Source organism: Heterocephalus glaber, unplaced genomic scaffold (genome assembly GCF_053883595.1).
Source record: "Heterocephalus glaber isolate CG9 unplaced genomic scaffold, H.glaber_assembly_v1.0 deba00001446, whole genome shotgun sequence".
NCBI classification, from domain to species: Eukaryota; Metazoa; Chordata; class Mammalia; order Rodentia; family Bathyergidae; genus Heterocephalus; species Heterocephalus glaber.
The window spans coordinates 1,225,903-1,240,183 of record NW_028258298.1 but is presented as its reverse complement, the minus strand read 5'-3'; the positions used below and the strand labels follow the sequence as shown (position 1 = coordinate 1,240,183).

Sequence of the window (14,281 nt, the reverse complement as noted above, 5' to 3'; positions counted from 1 at the left end):
GCATGAATAGGCAGTGCCATGTTGAGTGCTCACTGTCTTCAGATAGGTTCTTCTGTTGTAAGGTCGCCGCTCTGGACTTCTGACAGTTTCCCCATTAGTTTTTGCAGGATTATTGGAACTCTTCCCAGGAAAGCCCTCGAGTCACCTGCAGGCCACTGTTGTCGCCTCTGAGGGGCCCAGTGGGCTGGCTAAGAGGGAACACCACTCCTCTGGTCTGCATGCCTGGCTTCTGGGTGGCTGCATCCACTGACTTGTGTGAACAAGGGCAAGCTGTGGGACTTCTCTGATCCTTCTCTATCACCTCTGTAGGGTGGGGAGCACAGCGGTGCCCCCTTGAGACCTTTTTCCCATGGATAAAATACAGAAAGTGGGGAAGGTGCTTGAGGCAACACACTGCAAGAGATCAATAATTACTTGATAGAAAGGTTTTTGGCTGATTTGAAGTAGACATTTCCTTCCTAAATTTCAGCACCTTTGCGAGAGGAATGTGCCACAACTTCTCACACTAGCTCCAGCTAGGTGTTGGCCATGGCATGGTGCTCGCTGCCTGCACTGGCACCAACATCAACAACTCCAGCCTCAAAACCTGCTGGCTGGTTATCAGTGGCCTGGAAAACTACCCAGGAGACAATATAGGTGGATTTTCTAGGCCTATAAGAATTAAATTGTCATGGAGGAAAGCAAGTTAAGCATGTTTAGTACCATTCCTGAAGCAAGAGTCAAAAGTAGGCTAGCTCCCCATAATTGCAAAACCCACTTAAGGGCTCTCAGTAGCATTAGTTCTTATATAGTTTCCTATAAAATGTTGCATCAGTGAGGCTTGTGATGCACAGAGACAACATTATGAGCAAAATCCAAACATCACGACTCTGAATCAAGAAGTATTGCAGTAGGGGTAGATTCTGAATATGAAGAGGTTTTAAGAATATCTTAATTTATTCTATTCATTTTTTACGTATGTAAAGCATAATCTATAAAGCATTGCCAAAATAAGCCTTAACAGCTCTTTGAACAAATAAAAAATTAAAATTATGCATGTAATAAGTATGCTTTGTATCCTGGTTTAATTTCCTTTATCCTTAACACATAGTAAAATAATACAGTATATAAGTGTCTCAGGCTTAGTGAGATGTGGGATTAGGTAAGGCACAGCCACCTTTCATTCCTTTAAGGAATTCTTATAGGACATGGCCATATGGCTGTGTTTCCTGTCCTCTGAATGATTTCAGTCTGATATGCCAGTGTGTCTTTGTGATGGTTAATTTTTGTGTCATCTCAGGGAGACTATGGAGCACAGTTGTTTGGTCAAAGCTAGTATACATTTTGCAGTGGAGGAGGTTTGTAAGTTTGTAGGTATGATTAACACTGACAGTCAGTTGGCTGTAAGGAGGTAGAATCAATCACCTTCCATCACATAGGATGGGGGCCCTTTCAATCAGGTAAAAGCCTTAAGACCATTAAGCCGAGCTTTCTCAAAGAAGGAGTTCAACTCTTACCTGAATTCCAGCCTACTGACCTGCCTTACAGATTTCTGACTTACCCCTCCCTACAATCTCTTAAGGCAATTCCTAAAAATAATTCAGTTTCTCTGGAAAATCCTAACTCACATGGTCTTTTAAAATATGTTAGACAGAACTAAACAGAATGACCAGTTTGCTAAAGTGAAAGGAAAGAGAGGTTTTTTAAAAATTTTATTTTATTTTATTTTTTAGGTTCCGGGGATTGAACTCTGGCCCCGGTGCTTGAGAGGCAAGTGGCAGAACCACTGAGCTAAATCCCTGGCCCCCAGGAAAGAGAGGTTTTTAGTGACATACATGTAAAAGTCTTGATTTTCTTAACGCGAGCTGTTTCTGGCCAGCTTTCTGGGTGGCTGGCAGACTCCAACCCAGTGTCTCACTGCGGTCCCTATATCTTCCCTAAACTCATGTCAGATCACACACACTTTCTATGTCACTAAATTTGGCCAATTGCTTTAGCCGTCATTGTCTATTTAATGGGACTTGTCCATCACTGTGGACGTGTCTGGTGTACAACTGGGAAGGACAGAGATCTCACTCTTGTGGGCACAGGGGTGGTGGCACTGATTACATCCTCACTGCCAGGCATGAAGTCATCATCTGGTCCTCTTGCCACAGCTTAGTGTCTCCAGAGTCAGTAGTTCTGGGCTTGGGCTGCACATGGGCAGAAGTGGATGAGTTGTATTAATAGTTTCCCTTGCATAATCCATCATTCCCTCAACAATGCATCTCTGGCAGTTAATTAGAATCCATACAGTGGAATAACGAACATCGTGTCTAGAATTACAATCTATAGCTAAACAACAGATCAGACAGCCTGTTATCTCCCATCACCCTGGATGTCTTAAGTGTCTGGCTTCCACAGCCTGCTTAGCAATTTTTAGCCAATGTTCTGCCAAATGATTTCAGATTGCTTAATCACATCCATGGGGTAGAGCCTCTACCTGTCTGTGGGTAGGAGCTAAAAGAAGGAGGGAGCAGAGCTCACTATTTGGAAAAGGGAAGCTGCTGCTGCCCAAGGCAGCAAGACCGGTCTCTTCCTTGGGCTTGGCCTCAGCACCTGCCAATGGAGTACAGAGAGAGGAGGAGTTCAAGAAACAAAGTTTTAGTTAAAAGGGGCCTCAGAAACACCAATCCAATCCTTTTTCTATTCAGAGGCTGAAAGAGAATGGAAACCCCACCTCCCACCTCCCACCTGGCTCTCCTTTCTCCTGCTCCCATGGAGGTCTGGGTCAGTCTATAGATGGACACAGGTACAGTAACCTCATGAGGCTCTGACTGCTCATGATCTTTATTGCCTGGTGTGGTGAAATGCCCAGTGTCCATGGCACTTCAGGACAGCCAACTGACTGGCACACTCAGTGTTCCTACCTGGCTGCCCCATGTTTGGTCTTCAGCCCCACAAGGCAACTGTGGAAGGAGGCAGCAAACTCAGGAGATGGTCTCTGGCCGATGAGATGGGTCTTTGCTTCTCTTCTGTCGTCACCTTGTCAAGGCAGTCTTTTCCACTCCGGGGACCAAGGGGGGCCTATCTGTGGGGTGGCCTGGGTTGATCCTGAGGGCTCGGCTCTTGGAAGGTCAGTGTTGTTTAACAGCATCGTATCTGTGGCTCCAGAAAAAGGCATCCTGAATGCTGTGGTGCAAATGTGTCCCCTTAAAGTCACATGTTGAAACTTGATCCCCATGCAACAGTGTTGAGAGGTAGGAGCTAAGTGATGCTTAGGTCATGGGTGGATGAATGTGGTCCTGAGAGTGTGTGAGTGGCAGAGGCTGTTCAGCCCTTGCTTGCTCTCTGGCCATGTGGTGACCATGGTAGGATGCAGCCAGAAGACCCTCCCAGATGCAGTCCCACATCTTAGGGTTCCCTGTCCCCAGAACTAGGAGTCACAGATGTCTCTCTACATTGTAAGTTATCCGGTGTGTGTTCTGTCTTATAGCAGTGTAGAGCAGATGGGACTCTTGTGTGGGGAATGCCCACTGGTCTCCTGTGTACCCTCACACTGCGTGCCCCTGGCTCCCCTCTGTGCTCTGTGCAGTGGTTTCCGGGGGTCCCTGAGATGGCAATCCATTCACAGCATCAAGTGATCTCCGCTGTTACTGGCCATGGAAGCAAGCCAGGGTATTTGGGCTCTCTGAGACTCAGTTTCTATATCTGTAAAATGGGCACAACATATTATCTGTTTCTCAGACGTTGGATAGAATAAGTAATAGAATCCTGTAAAGTTCTCAATCAATCTCAGAGAGCATTGTGCTATCTTACACACACACGCACGCACGCACACACACGCACGCATGCACAGACCATTTGTGGTCCCTCATTAGAGATGGTCCTTTGGGTTGGGCTGTGTGGGACACATATCTAGACCCCCCATTTCATTTGACAGAAGACCTTCACTTTAGCAAACTTGAAGTCAGCATGTATCAGAATCAGCTTAAGAATAGGTGAAAGACACCAGAATTAATTTTATTCTGGCCTTTAGACTCAGTGTTGGTAAATGCTCATTAACCGGCAAGGAAGAGTGCCGTGGTCTGTGGAGGTCTTGGTCTGTTTCTACTACTCCAATTGAATAGCCAGGCTGGGTGAGGTCCAGATGAGAGGGGCCGGAAGGGCAAGGTGCTAGAGGGCTGTGCCTGGTGCGGGCCTCTGTGCCACATCACACCTGACAAGCAGCATAGCCAGCCAGAGAGGACTCTTTTTAATTTTTTAATGTGTATGGTGGGGCCCTGGGGACTTAACCCTGAGCTTTGCCCTGAGCAACACCCCTACCCAAGTTTTATTTTTTATTTTGAGACAGGGACTCATCAAGTTGCTAAGTTGCCCAGGCTAGGCTGAATTGTGTGATCCTCCTGTCTCAGTGTCCCAGAGTGTGGGATTATAGCCGTGTGCCACCTCACTTTTCTGACCGAGCCTGCTCCTATGAGAGAGATAAGGACATTGGTCCATTCACGAGTGTGGAGCCCTCGTTGTCTATTCACCTCTTGAAGGTTTCACCTCCCAATACTGTTACATGGCAATTAAATTTCCCTTTTGGAGGGGGCACCAGGGACTGCAGCGGTGTTTGCTGGGTTCGGGGTAAATGCCCCCCTGCCCCGGGCTGATTTTGGGAACTTGGAGGTAGGGAGAGGCCTACACCACTCATCATGTATAGGTCAGAGTTGGCCTCAGACACAGCTGGGCAGGGACAGATGCAGGCTCAGTAGGCTCAGGCTGCTTGGCTGGTCCACACCATTGTTAGAGGCTATGTCTCACCTTGCATCAAGCTGTTAAACCAGGTTGATGGCACCTTTGCCCACTGTAGTGGGCACCCGGCCTGAATGAGCATTGGCTTTGGTTACTTGTGGGTCCACGTTTCAGTCCCAGAATCCCTGAACGCCTGTGTGACTTTAGCTGTGGCAGTGCCCACCCCCGCCGTGGCATTTCCCCCGCTTTGTAATTGCATTCCATACCCTCCCACCCTCTCGTCCACCACAGCCTGGTGTGCTGTGGGTGTTTTATGAATGCCTGTTCAGTGCAGACGTTTTCAATCCCGAGTCACATGTGGTCACGGGCCAGGAAAACTAAAGGCCCTTTGAAACTTCCCTGCTTGAGTCCTGGAATGGCTGATGAGGGCCTTTGTCTTTCCTCTCAGCACCTGTGGTTCTCACTCAGGGCTCAGCTTGTTCTTCGGCCTGCAAGGGTAACACGTGAGGCAGCAGCCCTGTACTTGCAACAAGCAGAATGTGGTGTGGTTCTGGCTGCTCTCCATCTACTGGGATGTATCCACGGCAGCCTCCCCAGGCCCCAGACCAGGCCTGACACAGAGATGCCTTTGGAGTGTCTGGCACTCTGACCTTTTGCTGCTGGCTCTCAAGGCCAGAGGAAGACACACTTGACTGACTCACAGTGGCAATGCCTTGCTACAGCTTTAAGAATAAATTGGGTGCCTTGCAAAAAGATCGCTCTATCTCTGATGCAATAAATATAGATTCCACAAGGCAATAAATATAGATTCCTTTGTCATAATCACAGTGGCATCTTGATCTGCCTGCGGTGATTACAGTGAAATCAAACTGCTGTTTAATTTCATTCCAGTCCATTTCCACATTGTATTGTATAGAAATGCTGCCTGCAGCCCAGGGGCCTATAGTGTGTGACTCTTGAAAACTCTGGCTTCTCTGAGGAGTAAGCCAAGCTTTGGCTGTGTGGGGTGTATGTGAACAGCCTGCAACTCCTCCTGTCTTTGGCTCTCTTGACACAGGCCATTCTGAGTTCTTTTGAAACCCTTCTCCTCCTCCTTCTACTGCTCCCACTAGTACAGAGCCTGGCCTGCAGCTCTGAAGTCAAGCCTTCATGCACCCATGTTATGAGAGCCCGGTGAAATCTGCTTTCAGAAAGCAATGCCCTGTGCCCCATTGGGCTGCTGCTATGAGCACAGTGAAGATCTCTTCAAATAGGTCGTACCCGTGCCTCTGCTTGGCTAGCAGTTTAGGCCTGAGCTGGAAGAGACATAGAGAAGAAGGCATGGAGGAGGCTTCTGAAGTGGCAGATAGGGGTGATCTATTCCAGTCAAATTGGTGGGCTTGCTCCTGTGAGCTCTGCCATGGTAGCTGGCATCCAGGCAGCATGATTAATCTGATTTCCCTGAGATTTTCCTGAGACTCCTCCAAATGCAAGAGCCTGTCTGTATAGGATTCTCTGGCCAGCACTGTGCCCGCTTTGGATTAAGGGCCCAGTGAACACGTGTCTATAGGCTGACGCAACATTACCAGTGAGAAACCTGCAGACACAGCTTTCTTTCCTCCTGGCTCCTGAAAAGGGTGGGATTCGAAGTTCTACAGGGTAGGAAGTACATTGGATTGGGAAGCAAGGATGGAGAGGATGGATCTGACATCTGTGTGCCTGCTCAGAAGAAAGAGGTTGCTTGGTGCTTACACATCTGTGCTGTCATTATTTTAAGCATGGGCCCCAGGGATTCTAAAAGAGGGAACAAGGAGCAAGTTGTGAGCAAGCAGGGAAACACATTTGCCAAAGTTGCTGTGTGTTTTAGAGGTGGAACTATCCCTGCTTTGAATGTGTGTGTGTGTGTGTGCAACTGCCAGGGTGTGAGCCCTCAAACTGTTGTGATGGAGACAGTGGTGGTGAAGACTCTGGTTGGAGAGAAGATCTTAGGCCACCCACCTGGCCCCGTTCTTTAGGACGGAAGGCAGGATTAAGGGGAAATTCTGTGCATCTCATTTATTGAGATGCGGAACCTTCTTCCTTCCTAATTGTCCCCTCTCAGGGCTCCCTAAAAAGGCATGAAAGTGCACTCACAGCAAGGCCAGCTGTAGAGAAGGGCTAGAGGTAGCCCTGGACGTTGGCTACCAAATTCCGAGCAGTGAGGAAGCTGCCCAGGCCACAGAGCTGGCCCGCTGAGGCCAGTGTGGCAGGGACAGCAGGTCTCTTATGAACCTGAACACTGCTGAGAGCCAGCCCTTCCTAGCCTCTCTTCCTTCCCATGACCAGCTCAGGCCCTACTTAGTGTGTGCTGCTCAGTAGATGGGGTTCTGTGATATAGTAAAATATATATTTGGCCTGTCTCTGTTTTCTAACATATGGTTCCTAAAATCATTCAAACCTCCAATGCCGAGTTGACTGGTGACTGCAGCCCCTAGGTGGCTTCACATGGAGGCTTACTTCTGGAAAGACCAAGGCAGATGGGACGGGCTAATTTCCTGGGGAAGGGAGAGGGCCCAGCAGTTGAACTGATCACCAAGGCAACTGTGCCTATGCAGTAAAGGTGCCACGGGTCCCGCAAAGGTATGGCTTGAAGCTCCCAGACAGTGGCACATGTGGAGGATCCTGGAGAGTACTGAGCCTGAGAAGGCAATGGTACCTCATGCGGGCCTTCCATGCCTTGCCCTGGGCATCTCTTTCTCTGTATCCTTTGTAGTACCCTTTATAGTGTGCTAGCAAGCCTAAGAACATATTTCTCTGAGTTCTGTAAGGCACTCCAGCAAATCCTTCAGTTCTGCAAAGGCCACTACGGGACACTGGTGTTCACCTGCCTTGTCAGAAGCACGGATCTAACTTGGGGCTTGGGATTGGCATCTGAAATGGGAGTGGTCTTGGGGACTGAGCCCTCAGCCTGTAAGATCTGAGCTAACTCTCAGTGGCTGGTGCCAGACTGAACTGAATTACAGGACACCCAGCTGGTGTTCACTTGGGTGCAGCATCTCTGGCTCAGTGGTGAGGAGAAATCCCCACATATTTGGAGAGCTCAGGCTGATCTGTGCTGTGAGGGTATAGCAGGAGAAACTGATTTTGAGTTGGTTTGTTTTTCTTCACAGGTTCCAATAACAGGTCAGATAAATAACAAGCTGAACCCTAAGTGGATATTCCTCCTTGCTTGCCCTTAGCCCTGCTGTGCACCTGGTCACCATGAGAGTCTTCACCACTGTCCCTCCGTGCCCAACTCCCCTGCTCCTGATTCCATATGCCAAATGACCCTCCAATCCATTCATTCCTCCTGCCCCTGCTTTCTCCACACTGGCTCCAGAGCCCCTCACCTCTCGCTGCTGACTGCAGCAGCCTCTTGACTGACGCTTTGCTCTCCTTCTGCCTACCCCCACCCCTCTCTCCATTGCTTGTTTGGTACTTTCAGGTTTGTGAATCTGTCCCCATGACCCTACACTCTAACGCCCTTCATGACTTCACAGTGCTGGCAGGGTGAAGCCCAGGCAAACTTCTGGGCCTGGATGATGTGAACTTTACTTACATCTCCATCATCATTCTTCTCTCCCCCAACTTCCCAGGCCTCCAGACAAATGAAACCTCTCGTCGTTCCCCCAGAGTACAGCACTCCCTTTTCTGCTTGGACATTCACATCTACTGTTCCCTCAGCCTGTAATTCCCCAAGCCCTTTGTCTTGGTCCACTCCTTGCCCATCAAGCAAGTGTGGACACCTGCTTCCCTGCCAGCTGCACTAATGCCCTGCAGGTGCTCCTGAGGACCCTGTGTGTCATTAGGCTTTGCTATACTGCTCAGAATGATCCACTTGTTCACTGGTCTCTTCCATTGGCCTGTGAACTTCCCAGGGGCTTGAACCATGGCTGGTCATGGTGCTTCACACACCTGGCCCCAAGTAGTGTGAAAATATTGTTCTACATTTTCTTGCCTCCAGGGGAATTCCATATTTTAAGATATACCATCTACTTGCACTTTAGGAGGAAATGGAAGTACCACATTAAATATATGCCAAATCATTTTTGACTGATTAATAGTATGCCCTTATCCAAGAACTACATTTCTTACTCAGCAAGGATCAGGATTAGCACAAGGTCCTGCTGTTTCTGTATTAGGAGTAAAGTCTCTTCTCCACCGAGACGCTGCAGAAGCAGTTCCCGCAGCCTCAGCTTCTGCCTTGGCAGCACGGCCATGTGGTCCTCAGGGCACACTTGTCACAGTCCTCTGGATCACTTGAGGATTGCTGATATAATCTCAAGAATACTGAAGGTTGCCATGATTTCTGCTGCTTTCGCTATTTGATTAAACTCAATTTTTCTTTTCTCTTTCCATATTGACTTATATATTGCTGGAAGTAAAACAACCTGTCTGAAGAATCAGTGTGACAGGTCTGACTGGTGCTTCTCTGCCCTGGAGTGATAGTCCCTGAAGACTGTGTGCTGGCCCCACCCTCCCAGTCTTGGAAAAAGCACAGCCTGTGCCTGTGCCAAGGCGGCAGCTCCAGGGCCTGTCATCGCATCGCTGGCAATCGCACAGCTGTCACCAGGATGCATGATCCCTTTTCCCTCTAAAGACCTGTCCTGGGTGTAGTTTTTAAAAAGACATTTTAAAGAGAAGTATGGATTCACATGGAAGGGCCAGCTCCACTCATGTCATGCTACCAAAGCAAAAGACCAATTAAGCAACAACCCTTCCTTTGCATAGGCAAAGACAGAATTGTTCAGGCTGTTTTCTACCTTCTCTCCAGCAAGCTCCTTTGGATCTCACTTGTAAGACACATTTGATTTTATAATAGTTCATTGACAAAACTCAACCTGATACAACCTCAGAGGGAGAGAGGTGATGGATGAAGTAGAAACATCTGCTCCTTTTCGGCAATGCTGGGCAGTGTCATCTGGACCCAGGATGGCTGTGTAATTGCCTCTGTGAGTTTTGTGCTTTCCTTCATGAGTTTTGTGGCTTTTCCCACATCCCTATGGAAATGAGGAGCTTCTTGGGGTGGGAGCTGTGAGCTCTTCCTACATTCCAGCCCCTCTCCAGCCAGGCCCCACCTTGCTCAGTACTGGCTCTCCCTCTGCCTTCCAGGGCTGATGTGGATAGCTGTGCTGCTGCTGCACAAGCAGCAGGGGGGCCCCAGGGCCCCTGACCAGGGGGCTAGCCATCTGGGGTGTACCCGCCCAGCTAGGCATTCTCTGGGCCTTGTCTCAGGGTGCACCTTCATGGAAAGGTGGAGGGGCAGATGAAACAGGCTTCCCTCCTACTCCCAGTCCCCTCCTTGTGACCTGGGTCATGGCATCTTGGCTTCTAAGCCTGGCAGGGACTGTGGCTGACTTGCTGAAGTCCTTAATGGGTTCATCCCTCCTCCAGGCCAGAAGGGGAGCCTGGGAGCTGAGGGAGGGCCCTGGAAGCTAGCTCTGGAGAACTTGCCCCGAAGAGCTCCTTTTATCATCTCCTTATCATGTCTGATTTCTCTGAGGTGACAGCTTTGACTTCAGATATTCTTCTTTAATTGAGTCATTGTCACTCCACTGATGGCAATTTACATATCCAGCAATTATACTAATGTGGGATAGAGGCTTAGGTAACTGGCTAGGGTGAGAGAGCTGTGGGTACAAAAGCCTTGTGTGAAGAGCCATTTCCCAACAGTGGCCAGGGGGACCTTGGACCATGGGGTTTCTGGAAGCTGTGGTGTGCCTGGCTCAGGCTGGGATGGCCAGCTTCTGGCTTCTGCTCTCCTTCACTAGGCATAAGGAGGGTGGGGCTGTAACAGTGAGTGGCAGGCTTCTCTCTAAGGAGTCACATACACAAGTAACCAGACTTCATGCCTGGATAGGTCAGGCACAGGAGGCCCACAGATGAATAAGGTAGGATGAGTACACACCATAATGTCTTCACAAGCCTGCCTTTCCATTAGATGGCACTTGGTAGCAATATGCACTGTATTTTTGTTTACATCTCATAAAGATATTCAAAGAAGACTTCCAGAGAACTGCTTCAGAAAGTGGCAAGGATGATGGGATGAGTGTGTTTGAAGTGGAGGGGAATACTCTGTGGGGAATTAATGGCTGTGTGTCTTTTACTGTAATAGGTATTTCATTTTAAATATTCATTTATTTTTTAGTCACCCATTGTAACCCTTACACCTTATACCTATGTAGCCACTGAATCTTTATAGATCATGACTTCCTGGATTTTGGGAGAAGAATCCATGTTTCAGTGAAGTCTTAATGGGGCCAAAACAGGGTGGCTACAGAGGAATAAGGCTCATCAAGAATGAAGGCAGGAGGATGGCTCCTAGTTTGTGACCAGCCTGGACTACATATGAGTTCAAGATCATCCTGAACTACATAGTGAGAGACTGTCTCACCGAGCCAAACCAAACCAAACCAATGAAAAAATAAAACCCAAAATAGAATGAAGCCTCCCAGCAGTCGGTCACTGGCCCCCACCCCCAGCCCACTGCAGCCTGTAGCTTTGCGCAGCTTTGGCAGGGCTGGCGGAGCTCTCACGTGTCGCTCTTTAGCTCAAAGAGACTGTGAAGTATGGTTATTACACTGTGCTACAGAACTTGTCTGAAGTCAGCACAGCGAAGGTCTGGGTTGCCTGAGCCTGTGTGTTCTACACTGAAGCTTAGGCCCTTGCTGGGACCTCTATGTTCAGCAACTGCCTGGCTATCACTTTCTGAAGTGAACAGGGTTCCAGTCATCCTTAAGCAACTCAGGTTGAGGCTCATTTTCTCTCCCTGGAGGCAGCTGGGCCTTACCACCTCCTGCTCCTGGACCAGGCTCCAGGGTCCTAGGTGTAGCCAGTGTCAACCATTTCCAGGGAAGTCAAGCTGCTGTTGGCTTCTGAGCCCAGTGAACTTGTGTGACTAGCACACAGCACTGGTTCTTAAGCAAAGGTTTCACCTGGCAGTGAAGAAGGGATGTAGGAGGTCCATGGCTTCCAACCCCTGGGGTGAGGGGCAGGCACACTTGTGGGGAAGTTGACAGCTGTTGTCCTCCAGCCTGTCCAACAGCAGCATCCTGTACTCCCTTCACTGCAACCGTGAGCTGCATGGGCTCATGCTGCTCCCCCTGGGCCTGGACCCAGATGCAGTCAGGGCACAGGTCCTCAGGCTGTGGCCTGGCAAGGAGGATGAGAGTGGAGAGGCCCACAGGGGACAGGGCAGCATCACAGGCCTCCTCCAAGGAATATGCCTTGAGCCTTCACCCACCTTCCTGAGGCCCAGGCTCCTCCATCTCTAAAGCAGGAAAACACCCCAACTTCAGAGGTCATAAAGATCATGTGATATTAAATAGGTGAAGAGCTCCTGTTCTGTCCTCACCACTGACCTTGCTCGGCTCTCCTGTCCTCCCCTTTCTTCTTTCTTTCTCCTTTCTCCTTTTCTCTGTTTCTATTTCCTGCTTCCTCACCACTCCCCAAGGCTCTGCTTTGAGAATCAAGTGCTGCCTGCTGGGCTAGAAGAAGAGAGGAGAAAGGAGCCCAAGGCTGCACAGAGACCACAGAAGCTGAGACAACAGTCCTCAGTCACCAGCTAGGACCAGGGTGCCCGCACCCCTCTATTCCAATGGGAGCAGAGGCATAGGGGCTGTGTGGGGAGGGCTCTTCCTCCTGTGCCTTCCCCCACCCAATATAGCAGGAACCCCAGAGAGGAGAGTGATGTCCCCATAAGAAAGAAGGCAGCTATGCACCATAGTAAGGGGGAAATCGCCCTCCACAGCAGGAAACAACTCTGTGCATTCCCCTTTGTGTTAGAAACTAGAGGGCCTCATTGCTGTTGGTTTACTCATTCCAAGCATTAATTTTCTATTATGAATAAAATTAATGAGTTTAGCCAATTTCTGGTCCTCATAAAGTTGTACTTTTCATTACCTAGGTTAATAGCCTGCTGGTGACTCGGCCTCCTGGCAGAATGCCCTCAAGAGCAGGCACTGTCCATGGAGACAGAGGAGTAGGAGGTGCTCCAGCCAGCCTGCACCCTGTGCCTGGTGCCAGGACCCCGAACACCTGCTTCATCCTCCTACCATCCTGCCATCTCCTCTACTTGTCTGACTTACAGATTAAAGCACCCCTGTCCCTGAGCCCTCCCTGATCAGTGCTGAGCATTAATGACCATGCTGTGATGTTACATCTTCCCATCAGCTGAGGTCTGAATTTGTGACAGATCCTGGGCCAAAGGAGAAGATGACCAGGCAGTGACAGCAATGCAGAGGGCTATGATGACCAAGGGCAGGCTCCTCAGAAGTATCTTCCAGGACTGCTCACCTGGCTTGAGGCCAGGAAGGCCTGCTGAAGGAGGTGAACTGTAGGTGTCTAGGCTGGGAACTGCAGGCTGAGTAGCAGTTGGTCCCGGGAGTGGAGTGAAGTGGGAGGAATGTTCTGAGTAGAGTGTGTGGGTGGGCATGGAATGACTTCTTCTAAGTCTCCCAGGGAGAACACACTACAGAGGTGCTGGAGACAAGCAGGAGATGGGCACAAGGTCCTTTATGCCTTGCCCAGGGACTGGGGACAGATGGCTGTAGAAATTGGGGCCCTCTAGTTTTGTTTGTTATGGCCAGGAGTCAGCAAACAGGGCCCACTGGGCAAAGCCAGGGTGTGACCTGCTTCTTTTTTTTCAGAGTAGGAAAAATTTATTGGGAGAAAGAAAGCTTCTGCCTAAGAGAGACAGAAGGGGGACCAGAAAGTGCCTGTTCACCCCACTTTTCAAAGAGGTTTTATACAGCAAAGCCATGTGGTGAGATGGGTACAAAGTGGGACAAAACTATAAGATCCAGTGGAAATTTACAAGGTGGGCATGAGGTGGGACAAAACTGTGACCAACCAATAAGATTATAAGGACAGTCACCCAGGTAATATTGATTAAACGGGGGTCAAATAGGGGAGCAAGTCACATAGCAAGTGTACAAGGATTTTCAGTAAGGGTAGTTCAGGGATATTTCCTGGAAAGGCTGGTTTAAGACTTTGGCCCCCCACCCAGGTGATTGATACTTATTTAGAATATCAATCACTGCTATTCTTCCTACGTGGCTGTGGTAGTTTCTCTCCTTTTACAATGCTGGCCTTCAGTGAATGTGTCTTCACTGTCCTCCATGTTGGCTCCTTGACTGTCCTCCATATTGGCTCCTCATGGGCTGGCCCTGTCTAACTGCCTACAAGATATCTAATTAACTTACCTATCTGCAATATTCCCCCTCTGAAGAAGTACCCCTAACTGCTGTGAGGGGGCAAAGGACAAAGACCATTCCGACTACTTCTGGCTGAAGAGGGTGTGACCCGTTTCTTTAAATAAAGTTTTATAGGAACACAGCCTTGCTCATTCATTTACATATGACCTGTGGCTGGCTTTGTGCTACAAAAGCAGCACAACTGAAATCATACGATCTTCAGAGCCAAGATATTTACATAGCCCTGATTGGAAAAAGTTAGCCAACCCTGCCCTTAGCTCTTTCTGCAGCTCCAAGTAAGCCTTCTTCATGCCTTCTCTCAGGTAAAATCTCTGCACCGTGTTCTGGGGCTTGGTATTAGGAATGGTAAGATCCCAAACTGCAAAAGCGAG

At 49.1% G+C, this 14,281-nt stretch overlaps 1 long non-coding RNA gene across 1 annotated transcript in view; it reads left to right on the top strand.

The window, feature by feature from the left end:
• LOC110345428 (uncharacterized) overlaps positions 1-14,031 on the top strand; it is a 49,755-nt gene extending 35,724 nt beyond the window's left edge. The window contains exon 4 of the long non-coding RNA XR_015452406.1: positions 12,602-14,031. This is a non-coding gene — a long non-coding RNA (uncharacterized LOC110345428). The remainder of the gene's footprint in view (positions 1-12,601) is intronic.
• Positions 14,032-14,281: the final 250 nt, after the last annotated feature.